General features: G+C 39.9%; 1 protein-coding gene across 3 annotated transcripts in view; it reads right to left on the reverse strand.

Annotated features, from left to right (window-relative positions):
* The window catches only part of LOC115219149 (rho-related BTB domain-containing protein 2), an 83,109-nt gene extending 62,449 nt beyond the window's left edge, over positions 1-20,660 (reverse strand). Inside the window, exon 1 of one of the 3 annotated variants that reach the window (XM_029789251.2) lies at positions 20,152-20,660. The gene's annotated coding sequence lies outside the window, so the exon portion shown is untranslated. The other 2 variants (XM_029789252.2, XM_029789253.2) reach the window with 2 other exon arrangements.
* Between the last annotated feature and the right edge of the window lie 5,244 nt (positions 20,661-25,904).

Here is a 25,904-nt window from a genome sequence, read left to right on the forward strand (position 1 = left end):
GGATGGAATTTATCTGAGGCAGATTTTCTATGGCCAGATGTCCTTCCTGTTGCCCATCCTCATTTATTTCCAAACGAGTTAATATATCTCCATGGCCAGACACATTTTCACAGAGGATCAAAGAAACAAAACGACACCACTTATATGGTGGTGATGCTCACTTACAACTGTCAGGTGATGTCACAAGAAAGAGACACTCACTCACACCCCAACCCACCCATAAGTGCAGAAATAAAATTTGCTTAGGTGATGCAAACCCAGATCCAACCCAGGAGGTACAAAGCTTTTTCATAACCCCACTGAAAATTTAGGGGGTGCACTTGCTTGCCCTGCATCCCCTATTTCTGTTCCTATGCACCTACCGAATCCACACACAAAGCTGCGGGTTGCCCAGGATCTGTAGTAAAAGATACTCGTCCGAGGTGCCATACAGTGGAACTGAACCCAAAACTATGTGGTTGGGAAGCAAACCTCTTAACTACACAGTCATTCCTGTGTGTTAAATTAAGTGGGTGCAGGCATGGCTGTGTGGTAAGAAGCTAGGTTCCCAACCACATGGTTCTGGGTTCAGTCCCACTGCGTGACACCTATTATAGCTTTGGACTGACAAAAGCCCTGTGGGTGGATTTGGTAGAAGGAAACTGAAAGAAACCTGTCGTATGTGTGTGTGTTTGCGTGAGTGCGTGTGTTTGATTGTGTGTGTGTGCACAAACGTGTCTTTGTGCCTGTGTTTGTCCCCCCATCACAGCTTGACAACCAGTGTTGGTGTGTTTATGTCCTTGTAACTTAGCAGTTCAGTGAAAGAGACCAATGGAATAAATACTAGGCTTAAACAAAAGAAATAAGTAATGAGATCAATTCATTCAACTAAAAATTCTTCCAGGCGGTGCTCCAGCATGGCCACAAACTAATGACTGAAATAAGTGCTGATATGGGGACAAACACAGACACAGTGACACACACACACACAAGCATCATTCGAGCATGGCCAATGTCAGTGACACCTGACTGGCACTTGTGCCAGTGACATGTAAAAAGCATCATTCAAGTGTTGCTGATGCCAGTGCTACATGAATGGCACCTGTGCAGGTGGTACGTAAAAAAGCATCATTCGATCATGGCCGATGCCAGTGCCGCCTGATTGGCTCCCGTGCCAGTGATACGCAAAAACCACTCACTACACTCTCAGAGTGGTCGCTGTTAGGAAGGGCATCCAGCTGTAGAAATGTTGCCAGATCCGATTGGAGCCTGGTGCAGCTTCCTGCCAGGATGGAAAGCGGGCTTTAAGTGACAATGATGATGATGATGATATACGATGATCTTCTTGAAGTTTCCATCTACCAAATCCACTCGCAAGGCTTTGATCAGCCCGAGGTTGCAGTAGAAGACACTTGTCCAAGGTGCCATGCAGTGGGACTGAACCTGGAACCATGTGGTTGGCAAGCAAACATCTTACCATACAACCATATGAAACAAACTAAGCAGATTTAGTTACTATTAAGTCGAAGGTAACCCCTGGGTGGAGAAAAGTGTACAGTACAAAAGAGAGGGGGTTGAGAGGAGGTCAGGGCAATGTGCAAAGGAAGGAGAGTGTGTTCTTTGTTTGTGTTTTTTTTTAAGATGGTTGTGCAGTAAGCTGTGTGGCATAACAGACTGGTATGTTGCGAAACGTAACAAGGCACTTTGTGCAAATAACAAAAAACTGCATGGAACATTATTTATGCAGGAACGGTATTTACTCACTGACATTAAAAGAAAGAAGGAGAGAGAGAGAGAGAGAGAGAGAAAAGAGAGAGAAAGGGAGACAGAGAGAGACAGACAAGAAAAGAGAAAGAGAGAGGGAGAAAACAGGTGGGGAGAAAAGCGAGGTAACTCATTGCATTGAAGATGAAATGAGGGTATGTTTATCTTTCTCCTTTACAAACAAAATCAAGAAACATTGCCAGAAAAAAAAAAAACCATGAAGATCATATTTCACATAATTTTTGGCAGTTTTAAATTATTTATATTTAGAGGCTAAAAAAAAAAAAACAGAAAAATATAAATACCATTTATTTTCTTTTTTAGAAATACATCTCTCTTTGCTTTATATGTGAGCCACTACTACTACTACTACTACTACTACTACTACTGCTACTGCTGCTGCTGCTGCTTCTTCTATTACTGCTGCTGCTGCTGCTACTACTACTACTACTACTACTACTACTACTATTACTACTGCTGCTACTACTACTACTATACTACTACTACTACTACTACTAATAATAATAATAATAATAATAATAATAATAATAATAATAATAATCATCACCATCATCATCATCATCATCATCGTCATCGTTTAACGTCCGCTTTCCATGCTAGCATTGGTTGGACGATTTGATTGAGGGCTGGCGAACCAGATGGCTGCACCAGGCTTCAATCTTGATCTGGCAGAGTTTCTACAGCTGGATGCCCTTCCTAACGCCAACCACTCCGAAAGTGTAGTGGGTGCTTTTACATGTCACCGGCATGGGGCCAGTCAGGTGGTACTGGCAACGACCTTGCTCGAATCTTTTACACATGCCACCGGCACAAGTGCCAGTAAGGCGATGCTGGTAATGATCACGCTCGATGATGATGATAGCATAATAATAATGATGATGATGATGATGATGATGATGATAACAATAATAGTTTCAAATTTTGGCACAAGGCCAGCAATTTTAGGAGAGGGCATAAGTTGATTACATCATCCCCAGTGTTTCACTGGTACATATTTTATCAATCCCGAAAGGATGAAAGGCAAAGTTGACCTTGGTGGTATTTGAACTCAGAACGTAGTAAAGACAGATGAAATGCTGTTGTTAAGTATTTTGTCTGGTGTGCTAATGATTTTACCAACTCAACACCTTAATTAAATAGATAAATAAATAAATAGATAAATAAATCTTTAAAAAAAATTCATAAAAGGAATTAGTGAAGCAGGGTATGTAACTTGAAGGAATTTGGTTGCTATTTCTAGCAAGTTTAAGTATTCACATAGAGACTTTACTGCAGCAAGGTGGGTGTCTTGAGGGGGATTTGGTTGCTATGCCTAGGAGTTTCAAATAACCACACAGAGATTACACAGCAGTGAAGTGTGTGAAGGAGAATCAGTTGCTATTTCTAGCAAGTTCAAGTATCCACATAGAGCATCAGGGTGTGAGACTTGAGGAAGATTTGGTTGCTATGTCTAGGAAGTTTAAGTACAAAATAGATACTCTACAGTGGCAGGGTGTGTGTAATGAGAGAGATTTGGCTGCTTTTTCTGGCAAGTTCAAGCATCTACATAGAGTTAAGTGGTCACTTTTTGGACAAAGTCCAGCACATGAGTTTAAGCAGATTCTAGAAAGTGCACTACTAAAATATACATACATACAATATATACAATACATACATAGGCGCAGGTGTGGCTGTGTGGTAAGTAGTTTGCTTATCAACCACATGGTTTTGGATTCAATCCCACTCCATGGCACCTTGGGCAAGTGTCTTCTACCATGGCCTTGGGCTGACCAAAGCCTTGTGAGTGGATTTGGTAGACGGAAACTGAAAGATGTCCAAATACATACATACATACATACATATATATATATATATATATATATATATTATATATATATATATATATATATGTATATATATGTATGTATGTGTGGCACCTTGGGCAAGTGTCTTCTACTATAGCCTCAGGCCAACCAAAGCCTTGAGAGTGGATTTGGTAGATGGAAACCGCTTGACAACTGATGCTGGTGTATTTACATCCCTGTAACTTAGTGGTTCGGCAAAAGAGACCAATAGAATAAGTACTAGGCTTACAAAGAATAAGTCCTGGGGTAGATTTGCTTGATAAGCCTAGTACTTATTCTGTCAGTCTCTTTTGCCAAACTGCTAGATTAAAGAGGCATCGGTTGTCAAGTGATGGTTGGGGAACAAACACAGACAGAAAGACACACACATAAATATATACATATTTATATACATACACACACACACGTATATATATATATATATATATATATATATATATATATACATACTGGACCAGCGTCGCCTTACTGGCACACGTAAAACATTCGAGTGAGGTCATTGCCAGTGCTGCTGGACTGGCTCCTGTGCAGGTGGCACATAAAAAACACCATTTTGAGCATGGCCGTTGCCAGTATCGCCTGACTGGCCCTCATACCAGTGACACGTAAAAGCACCCACTACACTCTCGGAGTGATTGGCATTAGGAAGGGCATCCAGCTGTAGAAATTCTTCCAGATCAGATTGGAGCCTGGTGCAGCCATCTGGTTCACCAGTCCTCAGTCAAATCGTCCAACCCATGCCAGCATGGAAAGCAGACATTGAACGATGATGATGATATAACTATATATTGAGTCATCCTATAAATAATGTGTTTTTTTTCAATTGCATGAACTAAAAGTTGGAGGGGGACAGGATAAACTACCTGCATCAACTTACTATAAAAGCAGGTAGTAATTTTACCTTGTACTTATTTTTAGTGCAAGTTTTGAAGAGTGCAGTTCAATTTTAACAGTTATTTTTTCAAAGATATAATGGAAGTGACAAAGGAGAATATTCAGCATATTTAGCTTTATGAGTTCAATAAAGGCAACAACACAACAGAAAGTGCGAGGAATATTAAATGCAATATATGGGGATCGGATAATAAGTGTAAGTCAGTGTCAATGGTGATTCCAGAAATTCTGAGCCGGAAACTACAGCTTAGAAAATGAGCCTTGACCTGAAAAATCTACAGAACTTGACGAGGACATCCTGCAAACCCTGGTGGAACAAAATCCGATCGTAACTGTTGAGGAACTAGCAGAGAAGCTTGGATTTGGTCATTCAACCATTCATCAACACTTGCATGCCATCAGAAATGTCAGAAAATTGGGTCAATGGCTTCCTCACAAACTCTCCAAGTCCAGTTGCATGCAGAGAGTGAATGTGTGGTCTTCTTTGCTGTCACGACTCACGAATGAACCTTTTTTGGACCGAATAGTCACTGGTGACGAGAAATAAATTCTCTATAAAAATGTCAAGTGCCGAAGACAGTGGGCAGGGAAAGGAAGAAACACCGGAACCTCAGGCTAAAGAAGGTCTTTATCCACATAAGGTATTGTTACCTGTTTGGTGGGATATGAAAGGTTTAGTCCACTGAACTTTTAAACCCAAACCAAATGATGAAAAAGGAGATCTACTGTGAGCAGCTTGAGCGGCTTAAGTCAGCGCTAGAAGAACAACGACCATCTTTGGTTTCAAGACAAAAGGTTTTCTTCTATTAGGATAATGTTCGGCCACATACACCAAGAATGATACTCCAAAGGCTGGAGCAGTTTGAATAGGAAACGATGCCCCACCCACCATATTTGCCAGACATTGCCCCATCTGATTATCATTTGTTCTACAGTCTTCAAAATCATTTGGATGGAAAAAATATGAATTCTATAGACAAAGTCAGAACAGTACTTTTGAGATTATTGTATGAAAGTTGGCAAGAAATTCCTCAAGAGAATATTTGTCATCTGATTGGGAGCATGCCTAATAGGGTCCTTGCATTGCAAAATGTAAAGGGCATGACTACTAAACATTAGATACTCACATTATGATAATTAATAAATAATTTGAATGTACAACTTCAGAATGAAATAAATTTTAATGATTGTAAGGGTGTCTATTTACTACTGTCATGTCTGTGTATGTATAACAACAACAGCAATAACCACAGCTTCTTCTCAATACTAGCACAATTGATGAACTATTAACCTCCACAATCAACAGTCCTTCTCAGTTCAGCTTTCTTTGGAATACCACGAGTGACCCATCATCATCATTGTCATTATGTTTTACTGCTACAACCCTTACCACAACTAAACAATAGCAACAACAACAAGATCATGCTTCAAGTCATCATCATCATAATCATCATCGTTTAACGTCCACTTTCCATGCTAGCATGGGTTGGACAATTTGACTGAGGGCTGGCAAAACAGATGGCTGCACAAGGCTCCAATCTGATCTGGCAGAGTTTCTACAGCTGGATGCCCTTCCCAACGCCAACCACTCCAAGAGTGTAGTGGGTGCTTTTATGTGCCACCGGCATGAGGGCTAGGCCCAGGTGGTACAGGCAACGGCCATACTCAAATGGTGTTTTTACATGCCACCTGCACAGGAGCCAGTCCAGCGGCACCATACATATATATATATATATACATATATGTATATATATATATATTATATATATATATATGTATATATATATACATATACAAATATGTATATACATATATGTATATACATATATGTATATATATTTATATATATATATATATTATATATATATATATTATATATATATATACATATATGTATATACATATATGTATATATATAAATATATATATACACACACACACACACATATATATATATATATACATATATACACACACACACACATTTATATATATATATATATATATATTTATATATATATATATACATATATTTATATATACACATACTCACATACAAGCACATTATGTAAGTAGGGTTAAAATCCAAGCTGTGTCCTCTTGTTACAAATTTGCAAATTCCAGTATTCCAATTCTGTATGTAGTTGTTACGTTTATGTGTTGTTACATATTAGAGTTGAAAATTCTGGAAGAAGGAAGTAGGAAGAAGTTTTTTGGTGTAATTTATTCGCCGTTACACGTTTCATTTGCTACAAAGAATTTTTCTTTACACACACACACAAATATGAATGTATGTGTTTGCATGAGTGAGTTCCTCTTTCCATTTGTCATTATGTCTACTCACTGCCGGTTGTGAACAATGGCCTCGTCATTCACCGTCAAAGTATGTCTGTGTTTGTACACAGCATTGACACGTTGCGCGTGATTCTTTGTAAACAAAAATCTCGCTTAAACAGTGTCATCCATTCTCCACTTCTTCACACAACCATATCCACGTCGTCTGTTATCCAACAGACCGTGACCCCTACTTTGAAACGAGTGTGGCTGGGGTGGGGACATAGGGAAGTATATTTATTCAGCTGTGGAAAACGCTGACCTAATTTAGTCTCATGTGATCCCAAGCAAGCATAGGAATTCTTTTATTTCTTTCAGTCATTTGACTGCGGCCATGCTGGAGCACCGCCTTTAGTCAAACAAATCAACGCCAGTAATTATTCTTTGTAAGCCTAGTACTCATTCTATCGGTCCCTTTTGCCAAACCACTAACTTACGGGGACGTAAACATACCAGTATCGGTTGTCAAACATATACATGCACACACACACACACACACACACATACGACAAGCTTCGTTCAGTTTCTGTCTACCAAATCCACTCACAAGGCTTTGGTCGACCCGAAGCTATAGTAGAAGACACTTGCCCAAGGTGACACACATTGGTTCTGAACCCAGAACCATGTGGTTGGTAAGCAAGCAACCATGTGGTTGGTAAGCAAGCAACCATGTGGTTGGTAAGCAAGTACCACACAGCCACTTCTGCACCTAATGCAAACTTTATATCAAAGATGGTGATGACGATGATGATGATGATGATGCGGGAAGTCTTGTAACATATGAGTTGTTAGTCTTCATGTAATATTGATTTCAAATTTTAGCACAAGGCCAGCAATTTTAAGGGAGGGGAAGTCAATTACATCAACCCCACTGTTCAATTGTTACTTATTTTATTGAGTCCTTGAGGATGAAAGGCAAAATCACCTTCAACAGAATTTGAACTCAGGACACAAACTTTTCTACTCTAGGCACAAGGCCCAAAATTTTTGGGGAGGGGGCCAGTCAATTAGATCGACCCCACTACACAACTGGTACCTAATTTATCGACCCCTAAAGGATGAATGGCAAAGTCGACCTCAGCGGAATTTGAACTCAGAACGTAAAGACAAGCAAAATACCGCTAAGCATTTCGCCCCATGTGCAAATGATTCTGCCAAGACGTGCAAAATGCCATGAAGCATTTTGCCTGGCATGCTATCGAGTCTGCTAGCTCACCACTTTAGTCATCATGTAATTTTATATTTAAATTGACTTAATAACAATAACAGAAATGGTTCCTGTCGAAGCAGTGTATTCAACATTAAGGAGTAGTCGGGACCTTGAACTGAAAGAGAAGGGGTCCGAATTATCAACATAACTGCCTAATGTGAAGAATACAAAATTAGAATATTGGTTTCAAATTTTGGCACAAGAGCAGCAATTTTGGGAGAGGTGGTCAGTCAATTACATTGATTCCAGTTTTCAACTGGTACTTACTTAACTGATCCTAAGGGGATGAAAAGCAAGTCAACCCTGATGGAATTTGAACTCAGAATGTAAAGACAGATGAAATGCCACTAGGCTTTTTGCCAGGTGTGCTAATGATTCTGCCAGCAGCTTACTGCTTTAGCCTTTATGGTTTCTGCTGAAGCAGTATATTCAACGTGAGGGTGTAGTCAGGATTTTCATCTGAGAGAGAGAGAGAGAGAGAGAGGAAGAAGGGCTGAATTAATAACATAGCTGCCTAATGTGAAGAATACAAAATTAAAATAAATATTGGAAAATATTTACATTGGTATGAAACTGTGGGAAGATGCGGCTTTTTGAACCTGTTGAACCCACCACTGCTGCCATGACTGCTGCTGCCGCCGCCGCCGCTGCTACCACCAGCACCACTACAGAGGCAAAGACTGAGACCTTTGGCATTATGTCATGATGCTTGAGTTGAAGACCCATCAAGCCAAGTAAAATCACAGTTGTGGCAGATTCCGGTGTCACGCAAATAGCAACCGTGCCAATGGCATGGAAAAGCACCCATTACACTCTTGGAGTGGTTGGTATTAGGAAGAGCATCCAACTGCAGAAACCATGCCAAATCAGACTGGAGTCTGGTGTGGTCTTCCAGCTTGCCAGCCCTGGTCAAATTGTCCAACCCATAGATAACAGATGCTAAATGATGATAATCATGATGATGATGATGAAAGACAAAGTTGAATCAGTGGGATTTGAACTCAGAATGTAAAGAACTGGAATGTATTGTTCCAACAGCTAATAACTGATGTGAGTGGTTTATTCCATGCTTTGGCAACTCTGAGCATGGAGAAACTTTTTCCAAATGTCATGAGTGCTACACTGTCTTTGGATTTTATAAACATGTCCACATGTGGACACAAGAATTACACAAGAAATTCCTGAATTCCTTGGGAAGTAGCAAATTCGAAGCCAGTTAGGGACAGCATTATTCTTTTGTCTCCCTTTTATCTACTTCATGCATCCTCTTAAAGGATACAAATACAAGGGAGTGCTGAAAAGTTCCTGGCTTTAAAGGTGTCAGGAAAAGCCTGGCTGGAGGCCCAACCTTCCGAGTTGTTTTACAGGGTTTAGAAAAACTGAAGGACCGCTGCAATAAGAGAGGGGAATATGTTGAATTCAATCATAATTAACAGATCCTCCTGTATTTTCTTTTACTCAAATCCAGGAACTTTTCAGCACCCCTCACACACACACATATTTATATACACATACATATACACATACAGGTGGTGCTATTAAGTTGGACATGGCCTGGGCCAATAATGGCCGAAACCTATCAAAGTATCAAAGTATCATACATACAAACAAAAATACTCTGTTGTTGATGTTGAAGTTCTAATGAAGGAACCTTGGATCTAGGTTAGAAACCGATTCTTTCTCTATTGGCAAGAAATCTTGAAATAAACTGAATAATGACATGCATACATACTTACATATATACATACATATATATATATACATACATACATAAAGTACACACACAAGTGGGGACTGAAAAGTTGGTGGCTTTAAGGGTATCATGAAAGGCTTGGTTGGAGGCCCAACATTCTGATTTCTTTTTATAGGGTTTAGAAAAACTGAAGGACCGCTGCAATAAGTGTGTGGATCTGAGAGGGGAATATGCTGAATAAAAACCATAAGTAACTGATCCTCTTGTGTTTTCTTTTACCCAAAACTAGGAGCTTTTCAGCACCTCTTCATACAGAGGCATTAGACAAGGCACAGCCCTCTTCAGTAGGAACCGAAGAAGAAGCAGAAGAGAAAGCATGCAGTTTTTTGGCACTTAAACACAGACTGCACCAGTGATACTTGCTTTAGACAAGAACAAAAGAACGAGAATCAAAAACAGTTGCTGCTGGTGCTGCTACTACTACTACTACTACTACAACACTCACCACAACATATGTCCTCCATTACTACGCCACCATTGCCGCCGCCACTGACTACTACTACTACTACTACTACTACTATCATCATTAATATTTCTGTTAACAAAGCTTCGAAGTGGTTGTTAGAAATAGCAGCTAAACTTCCTATCAGATAATACTGTATCACATTAAAAAAATGAAATGATGTATTGCATATTGTAGGCCCAGGTATACTATGTCTGGGGAGGAAAAAAATTGGTGTGTATGGAGGGGGGCGGATATAATTGGTTATTATAGATCTGCTTGGTCAGAGATGACCTGTGGTTAAACAACAACCACTCGTGTCACTGACCAGACACCACCACTGCCACCACCACGAAGACCTCGACCACAACCACCGCCGCGCCCACAACCACCTTCACCATCATCAACATCACCACCATCACCGCGGCCACCACTAGTATGACCACCACCACCGCCGCCACCACCAGCACCAGCACCTCGACCACCTCCACCACCTCGACGACGATGACCATCTCCACCACCACCGTCTGCACGATCAACACCACCACCACTACAACTTGTAATCTCTGATATCTACATTAAAATGTTACCAGAGAACATCCGTGTAAAGTGGTCGGTCGGTCATTCAACTAGTTAAAAATAGATGTCATATCTTCCTTAAATCACACCCTGTAATCTTGAGAGAAAGAAAGGAAGAACAAAGTGGAAAAATTGGTGTCGCCTGTTATACAAAAAATGTGAAGATGGTCACGTTTGGAATGCCCTTAATCATTAATATACAATGACAACAGTAAGAAGAACAATAACGTACAAGGTGGACAGATAAATGAAGGAAGCTTTTCCCGTTAATTAAAGCAGGGTGGTTGTTCAGGAAAGAAGGAGAAGGGAGGGTGGACGGGTGGCAACCCAAACCGTAAACATTAGAAAGATGTAAATAAATAATGTAGGGGTGGGGTTGAGTTGAGAGGAAGCATACAAGAGAGAGAGGGGGGAGAGAAAGAGAAAGAGGGACAGAAAGAGAGGGGGAGAGAAAGGGAGAGAGGTACAGAAAAAGAGAGGGGGTGAGAGGGGATGGTGACGAAGACAAACGAGGCAGGTGCTTCATGTCCGAAACAAACACTTCATAGGGGCTATGAGAGGGAAGGTTGAGGGGCTCGAGATACGGAATAAAGCGTATAAAGAGGCATTCCAAGAAAATAGAGTCGGAAATTATCTAGTCGATTAAAGGATCATCATCATCATTATTATTATTATTATTATTGCAGAATAGTTATCTATTGTAGGTGAAAAATATACACGCCAAAAAGAAAGTACGACTTTTAGAGGCGCTATTGTACAGGGTAGCCCTTATACTAATACAAACACACACACATCTATATAGGTAAAACAGTTGGTGACAGCTTGTTATATAACTCCGACATGAACATTAGAAATAAACGAGGTTTCTGTTTTTTTACGAATGTTATGTACGACTTGTTTTCGTTGTTGAAGTCGAGTTATTTTTATTTGTTTATCTATAAGAAAAAGATATTTTTTGATCGAAGTGTTGATTGCGATAAAGATTTATTATTAGCTGATTTGGGATTATATATATGCACGGTGATTGACTTAATTTTAGTGTTAATTAATAACATAATATTCATCTTAACAACTAGAATCAAATCATGATTATACACGCACGCACACACATACATATAAAATATACATGGATACATGCATATATATGCATGTATTTATGTGTGTGCATTAATGTATATATATATGTATGTATACACACATACATATTATATATATATATATATATATATATATATATATATATATTATATATATATATAAATATATATATATACACACACAAACACATTTATATACATATATACATCCATGCATGCATACATACGTAGACAAATATTTATAGAGGATAACAATACTTAGTATTACAATAAGGAATGAATTTTAATAAAAACTATGGACTGGTTGAAAATATGGACAAATAATTATTCCTTAAAACATCGTTTATGTGTTAATATATGAAACAAGTGGTATAAATATAAACATGGCTTAGTTGTTTAACCCTCGGTCAGTCCTGATAGAAGAAAGAGATTAACGATGAAACACACTTCAACTATGACCATCCTGTCTTGTTTTCACTGACAGTGTACCTACGACTACATAATCTAATGTATTTCCCCCCTCTTTTCCGGACAACAGGGTGGAATTAGAGGGAGATCTGGCTTCTATTTCAAGCATTTTGTACAATTATACGAAGATTCTCGCGTTGTCGCGTTATTAAAAATTGGTTAGTAAACAGGTGTGGTTTAATATATTAGATAAATAATGTAAACAAGGTGAGAGGTTTGTCACAACTGCGCATCGTAAATATAGGTAATGCTCGCCGTTTAAAGCCCAGAACAGAGAATTGGGGTTAGGGTTATGGTATAGGGCCATATCTAACGCCTGCCTTTGAAAACACAGAACAGACGATTGGGGTCAGGCTTAGAGTTAGAAAATACATTAGGAGCACCGTTCAAGACTCAGGTTAGGATCAGAATTAGAGTTAAGGGTTTGGGATAGGAACAGAATTAATGTTTAGATCTAGAAAATATGTAATGTGCGCCTTTGAAAACTCAGAACATAAAGTTGCTTTATGGTTAAGGGTTAGAGTTAGGTTTTAAGGTTTAATGTTTAGTTGAAGGACAATATCAAACATTGCCGTAGTTGACAGGTTGCCGTTCCAAAATAGCTAACGGGCATCTTCAATATCTGACACGTACCATTGAAAACTAGAGCAGGCGGTTGGGTGAGAGGATTAAGGGCTGGGACTTAAAGTTAAGGTTACGTTTTAAGGTTAATAATGTTTTAAGTAAGGGACAGGACAATATGAAATATTACCGTAATCTGACAGATCGTCACTTTTCTTCCTAATCGGTCAGTCTTGAAAATTTGTTCTATCGTTCGGGAAACACCAGTCAAGGTATTTTAGTTTTTTTTTATAAAACAGATTCAATGAAGGGTGGAAAAGGTATTCACCCGGGGAAGCACGGAGTTCTTCATCGTCTTGTTTGGAGCCACAAAGAATGCGAGGAATCCAGAAGTGCAGATTAGCAGCAACAACACACTACAAAAATATTTACAGTTCTGGTTGTTGTTGTTGTTGTTGCTGCTGCTGCTCTTGTTCTCGTTATTGTTGTTGTTGTTTTTACTGCCTTGCGGTACAGGGTCAGCAGATCAATTCCATACGAAATGTAGAACATAATTTTTGAAAAAGTAGCTGATCGTGTTAGAAAACAGCCAAAAATTAGAAAGCGCAGCTAGTAAATTTATATATATGCACATATACTTACATGTATGTATGTATGTATGTATGTATGTATGTATGTATGTATGTATGTATGTATGTATGTATATACACACACACACACACACGCACACAAATCTTTTATCCTTTACTTGTTTCAGTCATTAGACTATGGTCATGCAGGGGCACCGCCTTGAAGAATTTAAGTCGAGCGAATTGCATCCACCCCCGTACTAATTTATTAAGTTGAGTGTACGTAAACACACCAACACCGGTGGACACACACACACGCGCACACACACACACACACACACACACATACACACACACATACGACGGCACTCACAAGGCTATAGTGCAAGACTCTTATACAAGGTGTTACACAGTGAGGCTGAATCTGGAACCCTGTTAAAAAACCAAACTTCTGACCATATACCCATGTCTGCGCCTACATATATATACATAGGTGTGTGCGTATGTGTATAAACATACGCGCGCGCGCATAATAGAATCATATATATATATATATATATATATATATATATATTATATATATATATATATACAAGAAATTATGTTGTATGGTGTTTGACATACCTATATTTATCTATGTTGTTCTTATATACATGTGACTAATAACTCTTGAATTGTTTCTCCTTGTTCATTTTTCGTTAAATTACACACACACACACACACACATACAGAGAGAGGGAGAGAGAAAGAGAGAGAGACGGATAGATAGATAGACAGACAGATAGGTAGATAGATAGATAGATAGATAGATAGATAGATAGATAGATAGATAGATAGATAGATAGATAGATAGATAGATAGACAGACAGACAGACAGACGGATAGATACATAGATAGATAGACAGACAGACAGACAGACAGACAGACAGACAGACAGACAGACGGACAGACAGATAGATAGATAGATAGATAGATAGATAGATAGATAGATAGATAGATAGATAGATAGATAGATAGATAGATAGATAGACAGATAGATACACTTAATAATAAATATGTTTTACTTCTTTTCCTGTTAACTAGTTTCAATCATTGGACTGTGGTCATGCTGGGGCATCGCACCGAAGGGTTTACTATGCAATCACCCATCTAAGTGCTAACTAGGCTCGAAGTTGTTTAACCTCGTTGGTTGGTCGAGAACCCGTGCTTTCAACATGAGAGGATCGGTATGTATGTATGTATGTATGTATGTACGTACGTACACACACTCACAGATCCATATATACATACTGTACGCCATTGCATTGTACCAAAGGTACCGTCCATCTCATCTGAAGTCAGCATCAGGTATTGCAATAGCTTAGGGTTCAAAGACCCACAGTTCTTCAATGCTCTGCCAAAATATTTTAAGAAAGCTACACAACGTGGACGTGGATGTGGATGTCTTCAAACAGGAACTGGACATTCTCCTATCCACGGAACCGGATTAACCAACGACCAGGTATGAGGGCAGCAATGCTAAACTCCCTTGTACACGAAATGGGCCAACACCAAAAGGAAAAAGCACATGCAGGAATGATGAAGAATTCAGCCAATACGGTCGCCCTCCAGCATGATCGCAACCGCATGGCTGAAACAATATATATGCATAAATTTACTTTTAAAACCCCAAAATTCAAAGTAGCGAGTAATCAATTAAACAAAACAAAACGAAACGAAACGAAAAAACAAGTAAATCGCCTTTAAAAGAAGCTTAAATCAAAACGCGTTGAGTACAACAATATGGAAAGAACACCTTTTGCGGTACTCTTTTAGAGCAAGACAGAAAAGGAAAGGGACTGTTTGGAAAATTAAGTAAACGTCTCGAACCACGGACACAGTTTGTTCTGGTCGTCCAAATCGGTCATTCTATACTCGTTTTGCTTTCACTATAGATGTTAAACTATAGACGTATTTGTACAAAGCCATAATTTTAACAATAGAGGTGAGATACATAGTCGATAGAACTAACCTCAACATACGGTGGGATTTCGACTTAATGGAAAATGCCAGATGCTATTCTCTACCAACTTGCTACCTTCATGTGATGCAAAAATGGGGAATTTGTGGTGGTTTGCCCCAGATCGGCCCTGATTGAACTGATCTATGATTAAATACATCCCAGTCGTGACAATCACATCTTTCCTTTCTACATTACATTATGTAATATGTCCTTCCACTTTTAGTGTGATTATGTATATATGTTGTATAAGTGTGTGATGAGCTGTGTATACGTACGTATACGTATGTACATATGTACGTATGTATGAATGTATGTATGTATGTATGTATGTATGCTTGCATGTATGTATGTATGTAGTTTCTTTTTATGTCAGTTTGTGAATAAACTGAAGAGGTTGCAAGAAGCAACGAAAATTTTAGAAAAAAATGGATAACGAGTGGAAATCGAACCGGTGAGTGTGTTAATTAATAAGGCTTTCAAACAGAATGACTCTCCCCAGACAACAAAATATGCTTCAACACACGAATCCACATAAGGAATCTGGCAAATCAAAAACAAAACGAAGCAACAATCTAATATTAAACCGAAAGATTTCTCAATATTTTTTTACAAGATAGAGTATGCGCTTATTTAACCTTTGAAAATAGGTTGACAGTGACTTCGAAGTTTAATGCGCGCATGCACACACACACACCACACACACACACACACACACACACACACACACACACACACGCACATTCGGTTCGGTAGAACGAATAAGATATACAGAACTCATAACGCGTTTATATTCCTTTTCATTACTCTGAAATGGCAGGCAGTTACAAAAATGACTCAGGGGCCGAGAGTATCGTCTATGGCATTTATCAAACTGACTTCACATCTGGGAGCTTTGTTTCTTATATCAGGTGTATATGTGTGTGAGTGCGAGTTTGACAGCACATGGCTAAGTGGTCAGGATACTGGACTCACAAATGTAAATTAGCAATTTCGATTCCTATATGGAACAATGCACTATATCTTTCAGCACAACGCTAGATTTCGTACTTGTTCCTGGCCACTCAGCTTCAAATGAGTTTTCTACATATATATGTAGGGTTTCCTTATCCTGCCCAACTTATCCTTTTTCTGGTATTCTGTCGCATAAAAGTCACAGAACCGTCAAAGCTCAGCGCTGTAGGTTCGAGAAAGATCTCCCCGCCCCCTCTCTCTGTGAGTGTACACTGTATCCTGGAAAGGTCACATGGCCAATGAAACACACGCACTGGTTATATTTCGCTTCTATTTATTATTATTATTATTATTATTATTATTATTATTATTATTATTATTATTATTATTATTATTATTACTATTATTATTATTAGCAGTCGTCGCGGCAAGACACATTTTTTTTCTCTCTGCCCTAAGGCATTCTTCTAACACGTCAGCTCAAAGTTTACTCGTCCTATCGAAAGACGCCTGTCTGTGACGTCCTGTATTCTTATTCGTGTAACATCGTCCGTTTTTCCGTCCTTGTTTTGTATACATTCGAGGCTTTCTTCCAAGGAATCTAATGCGCTTGGCTTAGATTGTCTTTTGGGGCTGGTCAGATCGGAGCAATCTCAAGATTAATCAGACGAAATTGCGAGGATGATCCTGTTCTTGACTGAAGATCGAAGGTTTCGAATGTCCCGTCCGTGTTTTTTGTATCGTCTTCTAAATGTTTTGCGTTCTTGTCCCAGTTTGTATTTATATGTGATCTCTTGAGCACCACCAGCAAAAATATTTTTTTTCCTCTGTCTTCCCTTCTCGGGATCTTTCCTTCTCCTTGTTTCCGACGAAGAGCTCCGCTCGAAACGTTAAACCCTCCTTCCCTTCTTTCCTGAGCGTCAAATAATACTTTAATTGTTCCACGTCCTCGCGTTGCTGTGTTTTTTCTGTGTTTTCTTGTTTGGATTAACTACTGTAATTGTTCCATTGTTGTTGTTTTTTTGTTTTCCCGTTTGGATTAAAATTTTATATATATATATATTTATATTTATATATATATATATATATATATATATATATAATATACCTATAGGTATATACGTGTGTATATATGAGTGTGTGCATATGAACGAATGATACCATATGATCACAAGTAATAAACAAATGATCCATATCGATTGATATGGGATCATTCGTTTATTACTTGTGAATTTTATGCACAAAAGGTACGCTAATCTTCTATTTTTGCGCATTTCCTCGCTTTCACCTGTGCATGTGAGTGATTTAAGTGGTTTAGAGTTGTTTTGACTTCTATTTCTAGCATGTTGGTACTTTTCCCAATATTCTTTATTAAAGCTAGTATATATTTACACCTTTCATTATAGTTGTATATATTTATATATGATTACAGTCTTATAATATATATATATATATATATATATATATATATATATAAAGATAGATATATATATATACATGTATATATATATAAATATAAAGATATATATACATGTATATATATATACATATATATATTTATGTGTGTGTATGTATAAATATTGCAAATATACATATTTATGTCGCATACATCCATACATATACACACACATGCACAACACAGTGGAAATCAGATAAGCTGAAGTAAATTTAAATATAAAGCCTTACAGTGTGTCAAATAACAATGTAAACACATTTTTCTAGACTATTTTATATAAATATGTTTATTAAAGGTATAGAAGGTACGTATTTTCATTTTGATTTAAACCATAGAGAGGCTTTATAATGTAGTGTGCGCGTGTGTGTGTTTTACTTGTTTCAGTCATTAGACTGCGACCATGCTGGGGCACAGCTTTGAAGAATTTTGGTCGAACGAATCGACCCCGGTACACAATTTCTTTTTGAAGGCCTGGAATTTATTCTTTGTTTGCCAAACTGCTAAGTTAAACGCAGGTAAACACAAAAGCACCGGCAGTCAAGCGTGGTGCGGTACAACACAGACACAAAAGCACGCACGCACTCACACATATACATGACAGGCTTCGTTCAGTTTCCATCTACCAAACCCACTCACGAGGTTTTATATACGACACACACGCACACACATATATAAGTGCGTACACACACATACACACACTTAGATGCATATATATGTGCATATATTTCATATATTAGACATACACACACACACAAATATATATATACCGTGTGCGTAATACACACACACACATGCATATACATGCACATATGCATAATCATGTATTGTATGTATTAATTATTATATGTATACATCGGCATATATATTTTGTATGTCGGTTTATGCCTCTCTACGCGTGTGTATGTATGTATATTCGCCTCTCACACACTCTTATGTGTGTGAATATGTGTGAACATGTGTGTATATGTGTTTATGAGACCGTGTATCCATGGATTTCGTCTTACGTAAGCATACTTGTAGATTTGTCTGTGTAAGTGTGTGTATGAGTGTGTGTGGGGAGAGAGATAAAAGGAATAGACAGAGAGGGAGAGAGAGAAAGAAAGAAAGAAAGAGAGAGAGAAAGAGAGAGACTTGTGTGCGTGACAGTGTTTATATAGATAAATTATTTTGGTAATTGCGGTTTTAGTTGCTATTCAATGCGGTGTAGTTAGTCGAAGAGTTGTTTATTTTGTAAGAGCTCGTTCTGAGATGACGAGAGACAAGGGTATAAGAATATGAAGGGAGAGAAAAATCGGAGACGATGCTTAATGACGGACGAACATTACATACATACATACATACACACATGCATACACACATACACACATGCATACACACATACACACATACACATATATGATATATGAGATGAGTAGTAAGATATGAAAATAGAATTGAAAACGTGAATACTTGTACGTGTGTTGTTGTTGTCATTATTATTATTAATTGGCAGAAGTTATAAAGTGATTCAAGGACCGAGAGTTTCGTGCAACACTTAAAACTATGTATGTATGTATGTATGTATGTATGTATGTATGTATGTATGTATGTATGTATGTATGTATGTATATATGTATGTATGCATGCATGCATGTATGTACACACACACACACAGACACACACACATATACAAATAAGCATGTTGAATCGCTAGCTTCTGCACGCATTTTTTCTCTCTCCTTGTTTCTCTCCGTGTTTCTTTTCTGTGTATCTTTCTGTTGAAGAGCGTAGGCTCGAAACGTAAAAGACTTGTTTTATTTATATTCCTGAGCGCCATACTAATACAATTGTTTGTTTGTACTCCACCTGCCTTCGTCTTTTGTTTATTTTCATAAAGCTTCCCGTTATATATATATACACACACAGATGTATATATATATATATATATATATATATATATATATAGAGAGAGAGAGAGAGAGAGAGAGAGAGTTCATAAGGGCTTCCTAAAAAAACATTTATAAAGTTAAAAAAAAATCTAAAAGAAACCAATAAAAATAAACGCAAAAACGAAAATAAAAATGCAAACAAAAAAACTAAATGTAAACGAAAAGGAAATATAAAAACAAACAAACGCACCCCCACCCCCCAATCCTGCAGGTTAGAGACAAAAGACAAAGAGAATATGTTAGACGTCTTTGTATAAAATCTTAATTGTATTAAATAAATAAAATTAATTTGTACTTACCAGTCGAGATTTCGAAGGGAATCTCAGTCGTGGAAATCTCCTTATGTTTTGAGCCCTTTATATATAAACAAACATGTACCTGCATGTATGTATGTTGTGTATATGTGTGTTTATATATTTATATTTATGAAGTCAATTTCAGAGGTTCGGTCGAACTGGAGTGACGTCAATTGTTTGTGTGAGAATCTCAATTGCAAGCCTTGGTGTTTCGGAATGTGTTTACGTCATTAAACCCATTAAACCGATATTCGAATTCGGAATAAAATATTATTTGACGGAATATCTTTGTTGACAAAAGAAAACATAATGTGAAATGAAATTCCATTCATTCATTCAGCAATTCAACCATTCATTCAGTTATTCTTCCTTCTCTTTGCTTATTCGATCGTTCGTTCTTACATTCGTTCGTTCGTCTATTCGTTCTTTCGTTCATTCATTCATTGATTCGTTTGTGTTGTGGACTGTTACATGAATGCAAAAATCTGTCCTTCTCTTTCTCTGTCTGTCGGCCTGCCTGCTTGCCTGCCTGTCTGTCTGTTGGCCTGTCTGTCTGTCTTTCTCTCTTTGTATGTTTGTATGTATGTATGTATGTATGTATGTACGTATGTATGTATGTATGCATGTACAGGGTCGTCTTAAGGCATTTACAAATTAAGGGACTCGACTCTAACACATATATACTGCGGTTTGCTGCCAATAAATACTACAAGGCTCAGTGCACTGGTTTGCCCAGGGGCCTATAATGCTGCTAAGAGAGTCCTGTGTATATATGTATGTATGTATGTATGTATGTATGTATGTATGTATGTATGTATGTATGTATGTATGTATGTATGTATGTATGTATGTATTTATTTATTTATTTGTGTGTATATGTGGTGTGATTTTGTGTATACTCTTTTTACTCTTTTACTTGTTTCAGTCATTTGACTGCGGCCATGCTGGAGCACCGCCTTTTAGTCGAGCAAATCGTCCCCAGGACTTATTCTTTGTAAGCCTAGTACTTATTCTATCGGTCTCTTTTGCCGAACCACTAAGTTGCGGGAACGTAAGCACACCGGCATCGGTTGTCAAGCGATGTTGGGGGGACAAACACAAACACACAAACATATATACACACACACATATGTATATATATACATATATACGACGGGCTTCTTTCAGTTTCCGTCTACCAAATCCGCTCACAAGGCTTTGGTCGGCCCGAGGCTATAGTAGAAGACATTTGCCCAAGGTGCCACGCAGTGGCACTGAACCCGGAATCATGTGGTTCATAAGCAAGCTACTTACCACACAGCCACTCCTACGCCTGTGTACATTTGGCCTTCTATGAAACTCTTGGTCTTCAAGTCACTGTGACGTTTGCCGATTAAATACGTACATCCATCATTAATCCTCATCAACCAGTCGTTGGGGTCCCACTCAAGGTGCTTTCATAATCAGCCATCGCCACTGGTCTCTCTCTTCTGTGTCATGCATAACATGTTCGCTGTGTTGTCACCTGTCCAGTCTCTCTGTGGGCCTCTCCTTCGCCCTCCCTCAGCTGTGCCTTGAAGAATGGTTTTTGACAGGGAGCTTTTGACTTTTCAAGGCAAGCTTTCATCATTTTACCTTCATAAGGATGGCTTCCTGTCTGCCAGCATTTTTTTTTCTTTTTTGACTTGCTGCCTAACAAAGCTGTCATTTCGTGCTTTTGTACAGGATGCGTAATAACCTTCTGAAACACATGTGTTCAAATGCTTGGATTCTTCGCCTCATGTCACCTGTAATAGTCCAGCACTCACACCCATACAGAAGGATCGAAGTCACCAGGCTCTTGTACACTTTGAGTTTTGATGGAAAACTAATGGAATTTCTTTTCCCTTTGTTGTTCAGGTTCGTCAGGGCAGCAGAGGCTAAACTGAGGCTTGTTGTTATCTCCTTTTGAGATCTGTCGTCCTTGGTCAAAGAGGATCTTAAGGTACTTGAAGCTGTCCACTTCAAGTTTCTCTCCATTTAGCATGATGCTGGTTGCTGTGTTTCGGGTGTTATTATCAACCAGCATCTTGCTCTTTTCTGGGCTGTTCTCCATGCCTTATGCTTCTGATTCTTTTCCCAGTCTGCTAGTGAGCTCCTGTAGTTCTACTTCCCTGCTTCCTTACAGATTAATATCATCAGCAAACCGCAGGTTGGAAATGGGCCGTCCTCTAATAGAAACAGAGGATTGGATGCCTTCAAGTGGTTCCTTCATGATGTTTTCTATCATGGAAAATTGAAAAGCACCGGAGAGAACAGACAGGATTGGGGAGTGTTGTGGAGCTGATATTTAACATCAAATTGCTCTCCGAGAAACATCTGCAACACCTGTACGACCTCTATCACAACTTCATCGACTTCAAAAAAGGCCTTTGACCGTGTTTTGGCACGATGGGTTGCAGCAGGTGGTAAAGAATTATAACTTAGATAACAACCTCATCGAAGTAATCCAAGCATTGTATGAAAACTCGTGCAGTGCAGTTCTGCTGAACAACAACATCGGAAAATTCTTCGGGACAACAGTAGGTGTTCAAGAAGGAAGTATCCTCTACAGTACAGACATCCATATACAAGTATACACAGATACATAGATACATACATACACACACACACACACTCATGTTCTTAGTTCTATTCATCCTTAGATAGATAGCGAGACAAACAGGCAGACAGACAGACAGATAAATAAATAGATAGATAGATAGATAGATAGATAGATGGATGGATGGATGGATAGATAGATAGATAGATAGATAGATAGATAGATAGATAGATAGATAGATAGATAGATAGATGGATGGATGGATGGATGATAGATACATAGATAGAGAGATAGATAGATAGATAGATAGATAGATAGACAGACAGACAGACAAACAGATAGATACATAGATAGAGAGATAGACAGAGAGATAGATTGATAGAGAGATAGATGGATAGATAAATATGTTTCTTTATTAGCCACACAGGGCTGCACACAGATAGAACAAATTACAAGGTAGAGCTTTTCTTTTGAAGGTAAAAAAGGGGGGGTGTTCGATCAAAAGGGATTGTAAAAGGAGAGAAAGAGGACAAAAAAAGGGGGGGGAGTTAAAAAAAGGGGGAGAGGAAAAAATTGATCAATAGGGATCGTTATCACAGAAATGTCAATATGAAGTGTAAAGGCGGGGACAGGTGAGGTTTACCCGTGGAAAGGAAAGCCTACGGAAAAGGCCACGGTAACCTCGGTCAATGAAGTCACATGTTATATTTCTTTCTTTTATTTTTTTTTTTTTTGCAAATAAGCAACTCTCTGTATTAATTTTTATGGTTCATAGAATCATAGTCAAGGTGGCTTCGTCATTCATCCTTGCTACATTCACCCATCTTTTTTTAAAACATTCACTAGACAAAACTTGCCTCTCTACTCTCACTTTCCTCCTCAAGTGATACTTGAAGAAGTTGATGAGAGATTGACCAGAGAGGAAAGTGTTTGTCTCTAATCCTTTCAGGCGCGTCCACCAGATACATTCTTTCGCCATAGCCACAAGTATGATAAAAATAGCTCTTCCTTCCCGTTTGAAGGAAGGAGGCGTGACGATATTAACGATAGACTCGGCTGATAAACCGACACGTCCCACACATAACAGCAGTTGTTCGACATAAGCCCACAGGTGGGAAATTGCTGGACACTGCACGATTGCGTGCAGAGCGGTTTCGTCGCTCTGCCCGCATCTCGGGCAGGTCGGCCCCGTGTTTCTCGAGCCATGCCTATAGAGCTTATCCCGAACGGGTAGCGCTTTTCGGTAGCACCGCCAGGCCAGGGATCTCTGGAAGTTGTCCATAGGTCCCGGGCCGAAAGTCGTTTGAAGCAGGCGGGTCAGGTATTCCTCGTCGACGCCCAGGTTCGCCCCGAGATCGTCGTCGTACCTCCCCTCCACTAATCCCCTATAGAATGCTTTGGTTGTGTTGAAGTCACTCAAGGTTGATCCGGGACGGCAGAGTTGCTTGAGAGCAACGCGACACTCGCGGTGCCATTCGCCCTTCCTCGGCCTCTTTTTGATCCACGACTGCAGTTCGGTCATGGAGACAAGTTGCGGGAATGCGTGCCTCACAAACGGCGACCACACCTGTTCACCGTCGTCTACATAGAGCCGGAGATGTCGCAGTCTCAGCGCGTGTCTGCGCATCATCAACCACGGCATGCCCAGCCCTCCTTTTAACGGGTGTTGACAGCAAATGGATCGCCTAACCATCGGGACGCATCCTTTCCACAAGAAGCGGAAGAGGATGCGTTCTAGTTTGGTGATGGTAGGGTCGGGACAAGGTACGACGGTCAGGCGGTAGTAGATGATGGACGCGATGTACGCGTTCGCCACCTCCGCCCGACCTTTTAGGGACAGTTTCCTCTCGGCCCATTGCTGGGCGAGAGTGACCACCCTACTCGTTATCTCGTTCCAGTTCTTCTCCATTTGGAGGTCCGGACCGAACCAGACTCCGAGCAACTCAACCGGGCTGTCTGTCCAGCGTCCCACGACGGAGGTACTGGTGGACGGCATGGGCTTGCTTCTCCAGGTGCCGAGCCGCAAGCCCACTGACTTTTCCCGGTTGATTTTTGCTCCTGTCACCGCTTCGTAGTCTTTCAGTGTCTCGCCGACCCGCTCGATGTGCTCGTGGCTTGACACTATGACGGTGACGTCGTCCGCGTATGCAGACACGCTCGTCCCGCATCCCAATTCTCGCGGGATGCCCCTCAGAGTCGCCAGCTTCCGCAGTAGCGGCTCAAGAGTCAATACGTATAGAAGCACCGAGAGGGGGCATCCCTGACGGACCGAACGTGCAATGTCGAAAGGTCTCGATAGATGTCCATTCACGCGAATTACCGAACGGATGCCTCTGTACAAGGCAGCTATCCAGCCGCGGAAGACGGGGCCGAAACCAGCCGCTCTCAGGACTGCCTCCAAGTATCGATGGTCTACCCTATCGAAGGCTTTCGATTGATCCAAGTTGATCAGGGCCCCACCCATGCCAGGTTCGTTAACTACCCTGTCTATGATGTAGCGCATCAGATGGAGGTTGTCATGGATGCTCCGGCCCGGCACGGCGCACGTTTGTGCGTTGTCGACCAGTTTCTCGATGACAAGCGCCAACCTCTTGGCTAACACCTTTGTCAAAATTTTCAGGTCTGCATTGAGCAGAGTGATTGGTCTAAAGTTATCTATAATGTTCCCCTTGTTTGGATCTTTCTTCAGCAGTGTTACAGCTCCTCGACTCACAAAACCGGGTATGCTCCCGTTTTGCTGCCAGTTGCAGTATACCGCTGCCAAGACGTCTCCAAACAAGTCTGGCATACAATTGTAAAACTCGTAGGGCAGACCATCCAAACCCGGCGATTTGTCTCTCGAGCATTCTGCCATCGCGTCCTGCACATCCGCCGCCGTGATGGCACCTTCGCAGCACTCTGCCTCTCTTGCCGAGAGTCGTGGTAGGCTGTGCAGGTAGGCACTGAAATCCACCCTGCGTTCACGCTCACCACTCGTCCCGTACAGTCGGGCAAAATGCTGCTGAAAGGCCTCACACATTTTACTTGGCTCGAGCAATTCGCGCCCTTGTTCATCTACCAGAGACCGAATGGTGGCTTTGTTGCCCTGCTGCGCCTCTGCCACCCGGGCCTCTCTCGCGGCTCCAACACCTTCGTTCCTTAGAGCACGCATCCTAGCTCTGACAGCACATCCTTCGTGTTTGGCGTTGAAGTGTTG

Source organism: Octopus sinensis, linkage group LG14 (genome assembly GCF_006345805.1).
Source record: "Octopus sinensis linkage group LG14, ASM634580v1, whole genome shotgun sequence".
NCBI classification, from domain to species: domain Eukaryota; kingdom Metazoa; phylum Mollusca; class Cephalopoda; order Octopoda; family Octopodidae; genus Octopus; species Octopus sinensis.